The sequence below is a fragment of the Bos indicus genome, chromosome 18, assembly GCF_029378745.1.
Source record: "Bos indicus isolate NIAB-ARS_2022 breed Sahiwal x Tharparkar chromosome 18, NIAB-ARS_B.indTharparkar_mat_pri_1.0, whole genome shotgun sequence".
Taxonomy (NCBI): Eukaryota; Metazoa; Chordata; class Mammalia; order Artiodactyla; family Bovidae; genus Bos; species Bos indicus.
This window is the reverse complement of record NC_091777.1, coordinates 60067869-60085036: the sequence shown is the minus strand read 5'-3', so window position 1 is coordinate 60085036 and position 17168 is coordinate 60067869. Positions and strand designations below refer to the sequence as shown.

Sequence of the window (17168 nt, the reverse complement as noted above, 5' to 3'; positions counted from 1 at the left end):
GTGTTGACTCTAAGCATTAAGCAGCATGTTTTCAACTTTCATGGTAGAACTGTGGAGACTCATGGACGAAGAGGCCCAGAAGAAGAAAGAATAGGAGTCAGGCATGGCTCTTTCTCAGGTAGGGTCATATTCTCAGTGGATTCTCACACTGCCTTCCTGAAATGCCCTTCTCAGGATCGCTAATCGTGTCTGACTCTTGAGTGTCCTGTCTGACTCCTGTACACGCACACTCACCCGGGGCCTTCCTTGAGGGCCTGTCGTCTCCACTTAGATCCTGTCTCCCCATGACCCGGTGACTCGGAGCTTGTGAGGAGGCTCCCCTGAGCACCATCCTGGGCAGGGTTTCTCACGCATGAGTTGGAGATGAGGTCTCGGTGCTGTTGGGCAGCAGGGACTGTTTAGGACCCATCTGGATGTGCTGTCTGCTCTCTGTCAACCAGGGTAAAGAAGCTGTACGTGGACCTCAGGTATTAACACATACAGTACACGGTAAAATCTGCCAAAGAGGCCAATGAGTGCAAATCAGTTCTCACTTTTTATAGTACATTTAAAACTAAATGAGCACCTCCTTGAAAACTTAAGTGTTTGGGAATGGAATGGAACGTTCAGAAAGGGATGTCAGGGCTAGGGAGTGTTTCATTACACCATCTAATTTAAACTGTGAAATCAGGCTTACCAAGTTTTTTTTCTTTCTCTTTTGACCACATGATGCATTCTCCAGGGTCTTAGTTTGCTGAGTAGGGATCGAACCTGAAACCCTGCAGTGGAAGTGAGGGATCTTAACCACTGGACCATGAGGGAATTGTCCAACTTTTCTAATCTTGATTCAGTATTTTCCTAGTGAAATAAAATAATCAATTTTGGATTTTGTTAATAAGTACATACCTAAAATTAATGATAAAAATCACATTATGATTTTTAAAATATATTTATTTCCTATACTGTATCTTCGGAGAAGGCAATGGCACCCCACTCCAGTACTCTTGCCTGGAAAATCGCATGGACAGAGGAGCATGGTGGGCTGCTGTCTATGGGGTTGCACAGAGTCAGACATGACTGAGTGACTTCACTTTCACTATTCACTTTCATGCACTGGAGACGGAAATGGCAACCCACTCCAGTGTTCTTGCCTAGAGAATCCCAGGGACAGGGGAGCCTGGTGGGCTGCCATCTATGGGGTCACACAGAGTTGGACATGACTGAAGCAACTTAGCAGCAGCAGCATACTCTATCTTTATTTCTTCAGTGTCTTTTCCCTAGTTCTGATGAGTGATGGCCACTCTCTGGTACAGTGCACACACTTCTCATTGTGGTAGCTTCTCTTGTCTTGCAGCCCAGGCTCTAGAGCCCGCTGGTTTCAGTAGTTTCACTTCCTGGGCTCTAGATCTCTGGCTCAGGAATTGAGACTCACGGGCTTAGTTGCCCCTCAGCATGTGGGATCTCAGACGAGGCAACAACTCACATCTCTTGCATTGCCCAGTGGATTCTTTACCACTTACCCGTAGGGAGGGCCACATATTTTTAAATACAGGTATTTTATAAAGATTGGAAGAAATCTTCTGTATGTTATTTTCTGCTTGTGTTACTTTTTATTTTTTTTGAACTAGAGTAAGATATTGTTGAGGCATTCCTCGTAGTACAGTAACTACCAATGTGCCTGCCAATGTAGGGTGCACGGGTTCCATCCCAGGCCCGGGAAGATGCCTCAGAGCAACTAAGCCCATGGGCCACAACTACTGAGCCTGTGCTATAGAGCCTGGGAGCCCCCACACTCTAGAGTGTGTGCTCTGAAACAAGAGAAGTCACTGCAATGAGAAGCCCCTGCACTGGAGCTGTAACTAGAGAAAGCCCACTCACAGCAACGAAGACCCAACATAAGCAAAATAAATACGCTTTGAAAAAGAAATAGAATGTTGACATAGTTACTGAATGAAGAAGTAAAATGAAAGAAGAGAATGGGAACCCACTCCAATATTCTTGCCTGGAGAATTCCATGGATAGAGCAGCTGGCGGGGCTGCCGTCAGGGGGGTTGCAAAGAGTCTGGCATGAGTAAGCAGGTAAACAACAACTTCTGCCCACAGCAGATTGAGCTCTGAAAAACAGATCTAAGCGTCTAACTTTCCTCTTGCTGATTCTTCAGTGACTTCCTGTAGCTTTTGGAATCAAGTCCTAAATCCATAGATTTTGCATAAATTAGCCTCTGCCTGGCATCACCCCATATACATTTGCTGTGTGCCAGTAACACTGGCTGACTTTCTGTTCAGTAAATATCTTCTGCCTCAGAGCTGGAACTCAGGCTGTTCTCTCTGCTTGCAACACTCTTCCATTTCTCACCTTACCAATCCTACATGTTTCTTCCTCACAGAGACCTTGTCTGATTTCTCAGTGTATTGGAGCTTCAGCTTCAACATCAGCCCTTCCAGTGAATATTCAGGATTGATCTCCTTTAGCATTGATTGGTTTGATCTCCTTGCAGTCCAAGGGACTCTCAAGAGTCTTCTCCAACACCATGGTTCAAAAGCATCAATTCTTTACCACCCAGCCTTCTTTATGGTCCAGCTCTAATATCCATACATGACTACTGGCCCATACCTTTACTATACAGACCTTTGTGGACAAAGTAATGTCTCTCCTTTTTAATATGCTGTAGAAATTTGTCATAGCTTTAGAAAATAAAGACCTAAAATATATTAGAACTTGCAAATAGCAAGTGAAAGATTCTAATTATCTTCACACTAAATATATAATCAACTTGAAATTACATTATGGGTATTATTTAGTGTAATTTCCTAAACAAGTTTTTGGGAAAGACATTAACAGTTTAGGTTTCCCTGGTGGCTCAGACAGTAAAGAATTCGCCTGCAATGCACAAGACATGGGTTCAATCCCTGGGTTGGGAAGATCCCCTGGAGGAGAGCCTGGCAACCCACTCAAGTATTCTTGCCTGGAGAGTCCCACGGACAGAGGAGCCTGGCAGGCTATTATGGTCCACGGGGTCGCAAAGAATCCGACACAACTGCGTGACTAAGCACTTCCTCCAAAGTACAGAATACGGTATTTTAATGCAGTTCTCATCAAAAGAAAAAAAATGTTTTTTTTCTCCTATTTTGCTGTCTCTTTTTAGGTTATCTATACGAAATTATGGATGCTAGGTAAACTTACTGTGATAATCGTTTCACAGTATATGTATCAGTGAATTTTTCTCTGTAGCTTAACCTTACACAATATTTGTCATTGTAAGAGTTGCTTATACAACCCCCTTTATGTCACTGTTTAAAGAGTTGGGTTTAGAAAGGGAAATAATTAAAACACGTTGGATAAAATAAACAATAACGCAGTTTATAATCATTTAAAGTGTCCTGCTCATTTTAAGGCTGTGGTTAGTGACCCAAATGATCACATCCCTTAAGTCCTCCATCTCAGACACCCAAGTGCTGACCCTCAGTTGGTTGAACTCAGCACTATGCTGAGTTTGCTGGTTTGTAGGGCGTCAGTAGGGAATAGCCCATTTCTACCCAGGGAGAGTTTTGTACTTGTAATATAGAGACTAGTCCCATTCTTGTTTATTAAAACTGCCCAAGTTCTGAGATCCCTGAATTGCTTCAGCCTCACTAGCAGGATCTGAGCACACCATGCTGTGAAAAACAGCTTTTTATTGAGAATAAACGCTTTTAGTCTTAAGAGGAAGTATCTTGGGTTCCGACAAAAGTTGAAGCTTTTACCTAGCAATGCTACAGAAGGTAACTTAGTGCTCTCAAGGTAACAGGCCCCGCCCCCCTCCGCGGCCCGCCCCTCCCACGAACTCTGTGCACAGCGGGTGCTCGCCCCGCCCCTGGTCGGAAGCCGCGGCTCTAATACCAAAAGCCCTTTCACACAGACCCGGAAGTTGAAGAGCGCGGAGCCGAGATCCCCGAGCGGCGCCTAAGCTTCCTTCTAGAGTAAGTTTGCAGAGTTCGCCACCCCTCCAATCCCCACCTTCGCCCCCGCTCACTCGTCCTCATGGTGTGGGAATTGCCAGCGACCTGTAAACCCTGGCACCCGGTGCTCGGCCCCGAATAGACGCTGCCGCTGCCGTTGCGGCCCAGTTATCTTTTCGTTTGGGTTTGAAGTGTTTCTGAGTCGGTTTCGGCCCTCTGTCCGCGTAGACACCGCCTCTGGCGACATTTTCCTGCTTAAAACCCTTTTTTACCTCTGGCGTCGCCAAGTAAAGCCCTCTCTCGGGAGTTGGAGTCGCGCCCTGCCGCGTCGCCTTCTCGACCGCTGGAGGCAGAGCCCGTCGCCCCCGCTCCCGGAGAGGCCGCGCCCGCTCCCTGGTCCCGGGATTCCAGAGAGCCCGCCCCGCTCTGAGCCCCTTCTCTCCCAGCCCCTCTGTCCTCGCGTCTCCTCAGGCCGGTCCTTCTGCCCCGCAGGCCGCCCCCCCCCCCCCCCCCCCCCCCCCCCCCGCCGCCTCTCCCCCTCCCGCCTCTCCCCCCCCCTCCCGCCTCTCCCCCCCCCCTCCCGCCTCTCCCCACCCCCTCCCGCCTCTCCCCACCCCCTCCCGCCTCTCCCCACCCCCTCCCGCCTCTCCCCACCCCCTCCCGCCTCTCCCCCCCCCCCCCCCCGCCTCTTTCCTGTCAGCCCGTCCCCTCACCCCGCGTAGGGTAGGTGACCTGGTCCAGCCTTGTGACCGCCAGTGCTGTTCCATGCCCAATTCAACTCGGTCGGAAAAGGTGGTCTTCCGGTCCGGGGGCGTCGCGTTCTGTCGCCCACTCAGTAAATTCAGGAGGCAGGAGGATCAGGAGAAGCAGAGTCAGAAGGACTGAGAGAAATAACTGAAACTGAGGAGAAAAGCATCAGGGAGAACCAATGGGAACACTGAGAATGGCTGAGGGACTTGCAAAGGGATAGTCAAGTCAAAGAGGTTAAGCCTTGAAAATAGCCAAGTGAGTAAAATAGAGAAGTATTAATAAATTAAAAAGCCAGATCTCCAGGGATTGGAAAACAGCATAGGGAGAACTGCCCTGTATCAGTTGATGGGAGCGGGGAAGCGAAGGGCGATGAGGGACGTCAGAGGTGGAGAGTCCCTAACTGGGTTTTGGCCGGGTTTGAGTCCAGGCCTCTTGGGTTAGAGTCCGGGGTTGTGTTTTCATCCGGTTGGGGTCCCGCCACAAGGGTTCAAGTCTCAATCTGAGGTGGCCGGTTTTATCATGGTGCTGGCAGAGAAAGAAGTAAGGAGCAGAGGAAGAAAGGGCTGGAAGGAAGCATAGCCACGTGGCCTGCCAGAGAGTGGGGAGGAAGGGAGAGTCACAGCGAGAGAAGGGGAGTAATCTGGAGCGCAGAGAGGGAGCCGAAATGGGGGAAGAAAGAGGCAGACATAGGTATGGATTTTTGAAAGACTCAGGAAGGTTGGAGAAAGCATTTCGAGGGGGAACGAATTGCAGCAGCCTGAGACAGGACACGTGTGAGGCAGGAAATAGGACAGAAACAGCAGGAGAGCAGAGGGGGAGAGAAAGAGACACGGAGACTCAGATGGAGTAGGGAGATAGGTGAACAGAGGGGTAAGCTCGATCCGGGTGTGGCCAGTTGTTTGGATACAGATGATTTTTTTAGTTATACAGAGGAGGCTGAGGATTTCAAAACTCCTGTCTATAAGGCTTGTGTCTTTTTTTATTACTTGTGGCAGAAGATGACTTTTCATTTGCAAACCCTGTTGAGCCTGGGGCAGTGGCTTGATTCACTGAGTTGTGAGTGAACTCCTTCCCTTGTCCTATCATAAGATAGAGGTCAGGGAAGAAGACACCTGGAGCAAGAAATGACTGACTCTGTCACTCTGTGATAGCTTTTTTTTTTTTTTTTAATTGTTTTGGCTGTGTTTTCTTCAGTTCTGTGCCGTGGGCTCAAGAGTTGTGGCTCCCAGGTTCTAAAGCACAGGCTCAGTAGTTGTGCACAGGCTTAGTTGCTTGTACTTGTGGGAGCTTCCTGAACCAGGGGTAGAACCCATGTCCCCTGCATTGTCAGGCAGATTCTCATCCACTGTATCACTATTGGGTAGCATTTTTAAAGGAACACTTTTTTTTTAATGGATTCACATTTTCTCCTTTCTATATATATGGTGCTTTTTGTAGCTTGGAATAGGTCTTAATTCATTCAGTTTCTGTAATCATTTTTTTTTTCTTTAATAGAAAATTATTTAATTAGTATACATGTGTTCCCCATCCTGAACCCTCCTCCCTCCTCCCTCCCCACACCATCCCTCTGGGTCGTCCCAGTGCACCAGCCCCAAGCATCCAGCATCGTGCATTGAACCTTGACTGGCACCTCGTTTCATACATGACGTTTCACATGTTTCCATGCCATTCTCCCAAATCTTCCCACCCTCTCCCTCTGCCACAGAGTCCATAAGACTGTTCTATACATCAGTGTCTCTTTTGCTGTCTCGTATACAGGGTTATCGTTACCATCTTTCTAAAATTCCATATATATGCATTAGTATACTGTATTGGTGTTTTTCCTTCTGGCTTACTTCACTCTGTATAATAGGCTCCAGTTTCACCCACCTCATTAGAACTGATTCAAATGTATTCTTTTTAATGGCTGAGTAATACTCCATTGTGTATATGTACCACAGCTTTCTTATCCATTCATCTGCTGATGGACATCTAGGTTGCTTCCATGTCCTGGCTATTATAAACAGTGCTGCGATGAACATTGGGTACACGTGTCTCTTTCCCTTCTGGTTTCCTCAGTGTGTATGCCCAGCAGTGGGATTGCTGGATCATAAGGCAGTCCTACTTCCAGTTTTTTAAGGAATCTCCACACTGTTCTCCATAGTGGCTGTACTAGTTTGCATTCCCACCAACAGTGTAAGAGGGTTCCCTTTTCTCCACACCCTCTCCAGCATTTATTATTTGTAGACTTTTGGATCGCAGCCATTCTGACTGGTGTGAAATGGTACCTCATAGTGGTTTTGATTTGCATTTCTCTGATAATGAGTGATGTTGAGCATCTTTTCATGTGTTTGTTAGCCATCTGTATGTCTTCTTTGGAGAAATGTCTATTTAGATCTTTGGCCCATTTTTTGATTGGGTCATTTATTTTTCTGGAGTTGAGCTGTAGGAGTTGCTTGTATATTTTTGAGATTAGTTGTTTGTCAGTTGCTTCATTTGCTATTATTTTCTCCCATTCTGAAGGCTGTCTTTTCACCTTGCTAATAGTTTCCTTTGATGTGCAGAAGCTTTTAAGTTTAATTAGGTCCCATTTGTTTATTTTTACTTTTATTTCCAATATTCTGGGAGGTGGATCATAGAGGATCCTGCTGTGATGTATGTCAGAGAGTGTTTTGCCCATGTTCTCCTCTAGGAGTTTTATAGTTTCTGGTCTTACGTTGAGATCTTTAATCCATTTTGAGTTTATTTTTGTATATGGTGTTAGAAAGTGTTCTAGTTTCATTCTTTTACAAGTGGTTGACCAGATTTCCCAGCACCACTTGTTAAAGAGATTATCTTTAATCCATTGTATATTCTTGCCTCCTTTGTCAAAGATAAGGTGTCCATATGTGCGTGGATTTATCTCTGGGCTTTCTATTTTGTTCCATTGATCTATATTTCTGTCTTTGTGCCAGTACCATACTGTCTTGATAACTGTGGCTTTGTAGTAGAGCCTGAAGTCAGGTAGGTTGATTCCTCCAGTTCCATTTTTCTTTCTCAAGATCGCTTTGGCTATTCGAGGTTTTTTGCATTTCCATACAAATTGTGAAATTATTTGTTCTAGCTCTGTGAAGAATACTGTTGGTAGCTTGATAGGGATTGCATTGAATCTATAAATTGCTTTGGGTAGTATACTCATTTTCACTATATTGATTCTTCCAATCCATGAACATGGTATATTTCTCCATCTATTAGTGTCCTCTTTGATTTCTTTCACCAGTGTTTTATAGTTTTCTATATATAGGTCTTTAGTTTCTTTAGGTAGATATATTCCTAAGTATTTTATTCTTTCTATTGCAATGGTGAATGGAATTGTTTCCTTAATTTCTCTTTCTGTTTTCTCATTATTAGTGTATAGGAATGCAAGGGATTTCTGTGTGTTGATTTTATATCCTGCAACTTGACTATAATCATTGATTAGTTCTAGTAATTTTCTGGTGGAGTCTTTAGGGTTTTCTATGTAGAGGATCATGTCATCTGCAAATAGTGAGAGTTTTACTTCTTCTTTTCCAATTTGGATTCCTTTTATTTCTTTTTCTGCTCTGATTGCTGTGGCCAAAACTTCAAAACTATGTTGAATAGTAATGGTGAAAGTGGGCACCCTTGTCTTGTTCCTGACTTTAGAGGAAATGCTTTCAATTTTTCACCATTGAGGATAATGTTTGCTGTGGGTTTGTCATATATAGCTTTTATTATGTTGAGGTATGTTCCTTCTATTCCTGCTTTCTGGAGAGTTTTTATCATAAATGGGTGTTGAATTTTGTCAAAGGCTTTCTCTGCATCTATTGAGATAATCATATGGTTTTTGTTTTTCAATTTGTTAATGTGGTGTATTACATTGATTGATTTGTGGATATTGAAGAATCCTTGCATCCCTGGGATAAAGCCCACTTGGTCATGGTGTATGATCTTTTTAATGTGTTGTTGGATTCTGATTGCTAGAATTTTGTTTAGGATTTTTGCATCTATGTTCATCAGTGATATTGGCCTGTAGTTTTCTTTTTTTGTGGGATCTTTGTCAGGTTTTGGTATTAGGGTGATGGTGGCCTCATAGAATGAGTTTGGAAGTTTACCTTCCTCTGCAATTTTCTGGAAGAGTTTGAGCAGGATAGGTGTTAGCTCTTCTCTAAATTTTTGGTAGAATTCAGCTGTGAAGCCGTCTGGACCTGGGCTTTTGTTTGCTGGAAGATTTTTGATTACAGTTTCAATTTCCGTGCTTGTGATGGGTCTGTTAAGGTTTTCTATTTCTTCCTGGTCGAGTTTTGGAAAGTTGTACTTTACTAAGAATTTGTCCATTTCTTCCTTGTTGTCCATTTTATTGGCATATAATTGTTGATAATAGTCTCTTATGATCCTTTGTATTTCTGTGTTGTCTGTTGTGATCTCTCCATTTTCGTTTCTAATTTTATTGATTTGATTTTTCTCCCTTTGTTTCCTGATGAGTCTGACTAATGGTTTGTCAATTTTATTTATCCTTTCAAAGAACCAGCTTTTGGCTTTGTTGATTTTTGCTATGGTCTCTTTTGTTTCTTTTGCATTTATTTCTGTTCTAATTTTTAAGATTGCTTTCCTTCTACTAACCCTGGGGTTCTTCATTTCTTCCTTTTCTAGTTGCTTTAGGTGTAGAGTTAGGTTATTTATTTGACTTTTTTCTTGTTTCTTGAGGTGTGCCTGTATTGCTATGAACTTTCCCCTTAGGACTGCTTTTACCGTGTCCCACAGGTTTTGGGTTGTTGTGTTTTCATTTTCATTCGTTTCTATGCAAATTTTTATTTCTTTTTTGATTTCTTCTGTGATTTGTTGGTTATTCAGCAGCGTGTTGTTCAGCCTCCATATGTTGGAATTTTTAATAGTTTTTCTCCTGTAATTGAGATCTAATCTTACTGCATTGTGGTCAGAAAAGATGCTTGGAATGATTTCTATTTTTTTGAATTTACCAAGGCTAGCTTTATGGCCCAGGATATGATCTATCCTGGAGAAGGTTCCATGTGCGCTTGAGAAAAAGGTGAAATTCATTGTTTTGGGATGAAATGTCCTATAGATATCAATTAGATCTAACTGGTCTATTGTATCGTTTAAAGTTTGTGTTTCCTTGTTAATTTTCTGTTTAGTTGATCTATCCATAGGTGTGAGTGGGGTATTAAAGTCTCCCACTATTATTGTGTTATTGTTAATTTCTCCTTTCATACTTGTTAGCATTTGTCTTACATACTGCGGTGCTCCCGTGTTGGGTGCATATATATTTATAATTGTTATATCTTCTTCTTGGATTGATCCTTTGATCATTATGTAGTGACCTTCTTTGTCTCTTTTCACAGCCTTTGTTTTAAAGTCTATTTTATCTGATATGAGTATTGCTACTCCTGCTTTCTTTTGGCCCCTATTTGCATGGAAAATCTTTTTCCAGCCCTTCACTTTCAGTCTGTATGTGTCCCCTGTTTTGAGGTGGGTCTCCTGTAGACAACATATGTAGGGGTCTTGTTTTTGTATCCATTCAGCCAGTCTTTGTCTTTTGGTTGGGGCATTCAACCCATTTACGTTTAAGGTAATTACTGATAAGTATGATCCCGTTGCCATTTACTTTATTGTTTGGGGTTCGAATTTATACACCATTTTTGTGTTTCCTGTCTAGAGAATATCCTTTAGTATTTGTTGGAGAGCTTGTTTGGTGGTGCAGAATTCTCTCAGCTTTTGCTTGTCTGAGAAGCTTTTGATTTCTCCTTCATACTTGAATTAAATCCTTGCTGGGTACAATAATCTGGGCTGTAGGTTATTTTCTTTCATCATTTTAAGTATGTCTTGCCATTCCCTCCTGGCTTGAAGAGTTTCTATTGAAAGATCAGCTGTTATCCTTATGGGAATTCCCTTGTGTGTTATTTGTTGTTTTTCCCTTGCTGCTTTTAATATTTGTTCTTTGTGTTTGATCTTTGTTAATTTGATTAATATGTGTCTTGGGGTGTTTCGCCTTGGGTTTATCCTGTTTGGGATTCTCTGGGTTTCTTGGACTTGGGTGATTATTTCCTTCCCCATTTTAGGGAAGTTTTCAACTATTATCTCCTCAAGTATTTTCTCATGGTCTTTCTTTTTGTCTTCTTCTTCTGGAACCCCTATGATTCGAATGTTGTAGCGTTTAATATTGTCCTGGAGGTCTCTGAGATTGTCCTCATTTCTTTTAATTCGTTTTTCTTTTATTTTCTCTGATTCATTTATTTCTACCATTCTATCTTCTAATTCACTAATCCTATCTTCTGCCTCTGTTATTCTACTATTTGTTGCCTCCAGAGTGTTTTTAATTTCATTTATTGCATTATTCATTATATATTGACTCTTTTTTACTTCTTCTAGGTTCTTGTTAAACCTTTCTTGCATCTTCTCAATCCTTGTCTCCAAGCTATTTATCTGTGATTCCATTTTAATTTCAAGATTTTGGATCAGTTTCACTATCATTATTCAGAATTCCTTATCAGGTAGATTCCTTATCTCTTCCTCTTTTGTTTGGTTTGGTGGGCATTTATCCTGTTCCTTTATCTGCTGGCTATTCCTCTGTCTCTTCATCTTGTTTAAATTGCTGAGTTTGGGGTGTCCTTTCTGTATTCTGGCAGTTTGTGGAGTTCTCTTTATTGTGGCTTTTCCTCGCTGTGTGTGGGTTTGTACAGGTGGCTTGTCAAGATTTCCTGGTTAGGGAAGCTTGTGTCGGTGTTCTGATGGGTGGAGCTGTATTTCTTCTCTTTGTTCAGTCGCGCTGTGGGGAGGGAGGGAGGGATGCTGCAAACAAATAACACTGGCTTGCGCTCGCAGTGCCTCAGCCACACTGGGTCTGCCCCCGCTCACGGCGCGTGTAGCCTCCCTGCCCACACTGCTCGGGCTCTAGGTTGTTCTGCCGGGAACAATCCGAGGCTGGCCCTGGGTTGCATGTACCTCCCAGGTCCAAGCCGCTCAGGTTCAGGCACTCGGGTAGTCCTCAGAGGCGCAGACTCAGTTGGGCCTGAGTTTTGCGCTCTTCCCAGGTCCGAGCAGCTCAAGTGATGAGGTGTTTGGCGAGCGCCAATGCTGCGACTTATCGCCTCCCCGCCACTCGGTTATCTGGGTGTAAAACCGGCGCACCTTCTCAGGCAGATGTTAACCGTCCAGACCCCCAAGAAGTTTTAGTTAGCAAAGAAGCCTGCTTACAGTTTTATAGATAATGTCTCTCTGAGGCTGCGATTGCCCCCTTCCGGCTCTGGCTGCCTGTCATCGGAGGGGGAAGGTCTGCAGCCGGCTATCTCTGTTCAGTCCTTTGTTCCGTGCGTGGGCCAGGCGGTCTTAGGTTAGGGCTGGCTTTTCACGTGGTAGATATCCCACAGTCTGGTTTGCTAGCCCAAATTATTTCGCTCAGATAGTGCTCAGGGTATTCAGGCCAGATTCTTACTCTAAGCGATGCAGCCCACGCTGCGCCTCCCTGCCCAGCCCCCGCTTGCTAATGGCGCGTGCAGGCGTCTGCGCTGCTTCTCCGCTGGGGGAGTTACTGTAGGACTCGCAATCTTCGAGTTTTAATTGTTTATTTATTTTTTCTTCCTGTTATGTTGCCCTCTGTGCTTCCAAAGCTCGGCACAGATTCGGCAGTGAGAAGGTTTCCTGGTGTTTGGAAACTTCTCTCTTTTTAAGACTCCCTTCCCGGGACGGAACTCCGTCCCTCCCTCTTTTGTCTCTTTTTTTGTCTTTTATATTTTTTCCTATCTCCTTTCGAAGAGTTGGATTGCTTTTCTGGGTGCCTGATGTCCTCTGCCGGCATTCAGAAGTTGTTTTGTGGAATTTACTCGACGTTTAAATGCTCTTTTGATGAATTTGTGGGGGAGAAAGTGTTCTCCCCGTCCTACTCCTCCGCCATCTTGTAATCATTTTTAACTTCAGAAATAAGCTTTTTTTCCCCAGTATTCTACTCTTATCATCCTTTTCTGATTATGATTATTCTCAGTGTTTTTTTAAACTTTGACACCAGATTTTTAGATTAAAACTAATGCACAATTTTTTCTTTAAAATTTTTTTCCGATTCATTCCTTGCCTGATGCTTTTTTCCTTTTGTCTTGTACATTTGAAATTTTCTTTGGTAAGTAGTAAATCATCTTAGACTATTTTGTGCCATACTTAACAAAAATGTCACCTCGTTTATCAGTTCTTATGAGGTAGATGAACCTAGAGCCTATTATACAGAGTGAAATAAGTCAGGAAGAGAAAGACAAATACTGTATATTACTGCTTGTATATGGAATTTAGAAAGATGGTACCAACGATTCTACATGCAGGGCAACAAAGGGAGACACAGATGTAAAGAACAGACTTTTGGACTCAGTGGGAGAAGGTGAGGGTGGCATGATTTGAGAGAATAGCAAGAAACATGTATATTACCATATGTAAAATAGAATGATCAGTGCAAGTTCGATGCACGAAGTAGGGCACCCAAAGCCAGTGCTCTGGAACAACCCAGAGAGATCAGGTGAGGAGGGAGGTGCAAGGTGGTTCAGGATGGGGGGACACATGTTCAATTCATGTTGATGTATGGCAAAAACCATCACAATATTATAAAGTAATTATCCTCCAATTATAATACTTAAAAATGAGGAAACTGAAAAAATTAAAGTTAATAAGCAAAGATCACCTCACCTCCCTTTCTCTGAATTCAAAGAGAAATACATCTTCGAGGGTTTTATGTATGGGACATCGTGTAAAAAAACAGACATATTTTCAACTATGGTTTTACCAAAGACTTGAATTGTGTGTATGTGTTTATGTGTGCACACACAAATGGATATTTCTGGTCTCAGCTCTTTACCAGAGAATAACGGAGGTATGACATTAGATCTTGTGAAATTAAAGGCATTTGTTTGAGAAATGGGAAAATAAAAGAACATTTAACATGATAAAACCAACAAAATAAAATGCTTCATTCTTTCCTTTCAAAAAAAGAAAAAAACACCTATTTTAACTGGTTAGTGTAATGGTCTGTTTTCTCCATTTTCTATGATCAGTGAAACAAGTGAGCTGTGAGGTGATATGAAGATGTTTCCCTCAGGTCCCTTTTTGACTTTTCTGTGCGAATGAGGAAGGATGGGCTGGATTGACGTGGGACCTTCCCACAGAGCCTCTCTATTCATGATGAAAAAGATTGCTCAGATCCTATTTCTAATGTTTTTTGTACTAGTGGATATATATTTGCAATTCCGTATTTTAAAAATATTTTACTGCAATCTTCTAATAAAGAATTACCTGCTTGGTATCAGTTTGACCCAATCTTGAAAGAAAAGTTTCTTTTGCTCAGATACATGACAGATGTTCCTGGTGTTAAATGGGATGGACATTAAGGACAAACTTGGCCCCCTTGCCCTTCAGCCTCCCATTTCATTAATCAGTTATACCTGGTTCTCTTCACTCAGCTCAGACCTTCTCATAAACGGCTTCAATCTGGGCCCGAGGGAGCCCACTTGTAACATGGAGATGAGAGACTAGACCGGAAACTCTGAGCATGAGCAACACTGACCCCTGAAATGATTAGCCGAATTGGCTGTGTGTCTGTGTGTGGCAGTTCTGGTTTGGAGGGAGTGTCTGACGGTAATTAGAATTTTAAATAGATCCCAGTCCTCCCTCAATGAAAAATGAAAAGGAAAACTGTAGGATGGAGGCAGGATCACAGGCTCAGAATTAGATGACTTCTATGAATAAGGCTAAATCTGAAGGGAGATTTTTTTTACGTCCTGACGTTCAAACCTCCACTGGCTTTCATTTGTTCTTGGGACAAAAGCTTGACTCCTCGCTGTGGCTCCACAGCCCTCTGTCAAGCTCAGGGCCCTGTAAGAGTCTCCAGCCTCATCCTGGGAGCTGACCATTTGCTCATGGTTCAGCCTGTCCTGGTCTCATTTACCTTTTCTCTGTTTCCAAATACCAAAACCATTTCTGTCTGACATTGTGTTCCTTTCTCACCTTCAGGTCAACCTGGCTCAGGTCCTTTGTCACCCTTCAAGTCTAGGCTCAGAGAGGTCTCCCCATCCCCTCCTAACAGTCTCTCTCATGTTGCTGCTGCTGCTAAGTCACTTCAGTCGTGTCCAACTCTGTGCGACCCCAGAAATGGCAGCCCATCAGGCTCTTCCATCCCTGGGATTCTCCAGGCAAGAACACTGGAGTGGGTTGCCATTTCCGTCTCCAATGCATGAAAGTGAAAAGTGAAAGTGAAGTTGCTCAGTTGTGTCCGACTCCTAGCAACCCCATGGACTGCAGCCTACCAGGCTCCTCCGTCCATGGGATTTTCCAGGCAAGAGTACTGAAGTGGGGTGCCATTTTTACCCAGGTTTATTGCCTCTGTATCAGTTGCCATCAGCAGAAATTAATGCCCTTCTTCATGAGTTATTTTGAGTCCTTCCTTGTTCCCCTCTTTTTAGGGCTCATAGTGTTCCTCTCGGAGAAGGCAGTGGCACCCCATTCGAGTACTCTTGCCTGGAAAATCCCATGGACGGAGGAGCCTGGTAGGCTGCAGTCCATGGGGTCGCTAAGAGTCGGACACGACTGAGCGACTTCACTTTCACTTTTCTCTTTCATGCACTGGAGAGGGAAATGGCAACCCACTCCAGTGTTCTTGCCTGGAGAATCCCAGGGACGGTAGCCTAGTGGGCTTCTGTCTGTGGGCTTCCGTCTAAGGGATCACACAGAGTCGGACAAGACTGAAGCAACTTAGCAGCAGCAGCAGCAGTGTTCCTCTTCTTCCCGACGTGTGGCTGCAGTACCTGATACTGGAAATGTCTTTAGATGACAGGACTATGAGTTGGGCTGAATAATCCTCAGGGAAGACCAAGAGAACAGGGCAGATGATGAAGACGTTTCCCGTGTTTTGGATATTTCAGCTGTAATTGATCTTTACCCCATGTAGACTACTTAATTACTCAAAAGAAGAGCCAAGAAATATAGGAAATCCCGAAAATCCCTACAGAACTGGTGTCCTCAAGCAGCAGGCTAAGATGTCCCCATGTAGTGTTCTGTGTTTCGTCCTCTGCAGCCCCCAGATCTAAGCTCTGTCCATCCAGGAACCAGTCACCATCATGGACAGCAGCTTTGCCTTGTAGGAGTTCATGTGCTCAGTGCCAGCGATTGTGATTTCAGTGCACTGAGGATGAGCAGAAATGCAAAACCTAACAGGGCAGGAAGGAGACGCTGCCCGCCCTCCCCCCTCCCAAGGGCTAGAATATTTTCCAAGTAGGTGTGGGTGAGGAAAACAGGAGAGTGAGACCTGGAGACCCTTGCTTTGAGACTTCCTCATCTCAAATACCTTTGTACCTGGACTCCATAGTGTCCCCAGGTGGTGGCAGACTTTCCGAGGAGGGCCAGTCTCTTGGTTTCCATACTGCACGTGCAGTGTCCTTTGGGTGGTAGCTCGTGGGCACTCCTCTTGTGATCCCCTTTGCCAAGGAACCCCTGTGCTCTTTAGTCTTGCTTAGTCCAGTCATGCAGGGAGGAGAGGTAGACAAATGGGGAAAGCGGAGGGAGCCTGGTGGGGTCTGCAGGAGGCTTGTGGCAGTACTTGGGGGCATCAAGGTGAGCCCAGTGAATGGAGCGTGCGCCCATCCCAAGTGTAGTTGCGGGGACAAGGCGGGTGTGGATCTGTTGGAAAAGAATGTCTCAGTTCAGGCTGGAGAACCTGGGAGCGGGTTTGTTGGCGAGCCCGCATGGAATGGTTTGAGGTTCCAGTGCCTTAGCTCGTGTTCCCGGGACAGCAGTGCTGAGGCTGACACTTGCCTGCACAGGTTTGATTTGACAACTTATGACCACAGGTGAGCAGCAACGACGGACGTGGAATTCAGCCAAGAGAAGCCATTTCCACTGTTAGAACTGTGGCCTGGGCTGAGCCCGCAGGAACCTGTGGGCGCAGGAGGATGGGAGCCTTGGGCTTGAGGGGCTGGTTCTAGCAGGTGCCCCCAGCATCCACTCCACGCCCTGGCTTTTGTTGGCTCTTTTAGCAGGCAGGCACCATAGAGTAACAGGGAAAATCTCAGGTCATTTTTTGCATCAACTTTGTTATCATTGTGTACTTGGGGTTGCCGGTGAAGAAAGGTTCATGTGCATTTGGGAAGATGCCAAGAGAATCTGGAGTGTGTCCTTGGAAGACGCTGAGGTCTCAGTGGGCCATGTGCATCACTGGAATTATCCCTCTTTTTCATAGTCTTTGAAGATTTCAGTGTTTGACCTGGATCACTCACTGTAAATGAAAATATGGTGTCTTGTGTCTGTGGATCCTTGGCTGTCCTCTTTTGTATTTTGCCTCATGCGTGAGTTATCACGGCTTAAAATGCTTTGTGTTTGCATAAGAGGGTTAGAGGCTCATCATGGGCTCTGTGGACACTCTGTTGGACACCATGAAAGTTTGTAAGTTTGTTTGAGTCCCTCTGGGAAAATAGGAGTACTAAGGTTAAGATCACAGAATGCTTGTTATAAGGTGGTCCTGCTCAGTCGGGATCTCTGGG

At 44.3% G+C, this 17168-nt stretch overlaps 2 protein-coding genes across 5 annotated transcripts in view; both read left to right on the top strand.

The window, feature by feature from the left end:
• The window catches only part of LOC139176075 (zinc finger protein 665-like), a 95271-nt gene that overhangs the window by 55874 nt on the left and 22229 nt on the right, over window positions 1–17168 (top strand). The window contains exon 1 of one of the 4 annotated variants that reach the window (XM_070772293.1): window positions 3837–3939. The exons of 1 other annotated variant lie outside the window; for it this stretch is intronic. The gene's annotated coding sequence lies outside the window, so the exon portion shown is untranslated. Of the gene's footprint in view, window positions 1–3836; window positions 3940–17168 lie in introns of those variants that run through there. 2 more of the 4 variants (XM_070772295.1, XM_070772296.1) reach the window with 2 other exon arrangements.
• Window positions 3899–17168, top strand: part of LOC109571941 (zinc finger protein 665-like) — a 137775-nt gene continuing 124505 nt past the window's right edge. Inside the window, exon 1 of the mRNA XM_070772299.1 lies at window positions 3899–3939. The gene's annotated coding sequence lies outside the window, so the exon portion shown is untranslated. The remainder of the gene's footprint in view (window positions 3940–17168) is intronic.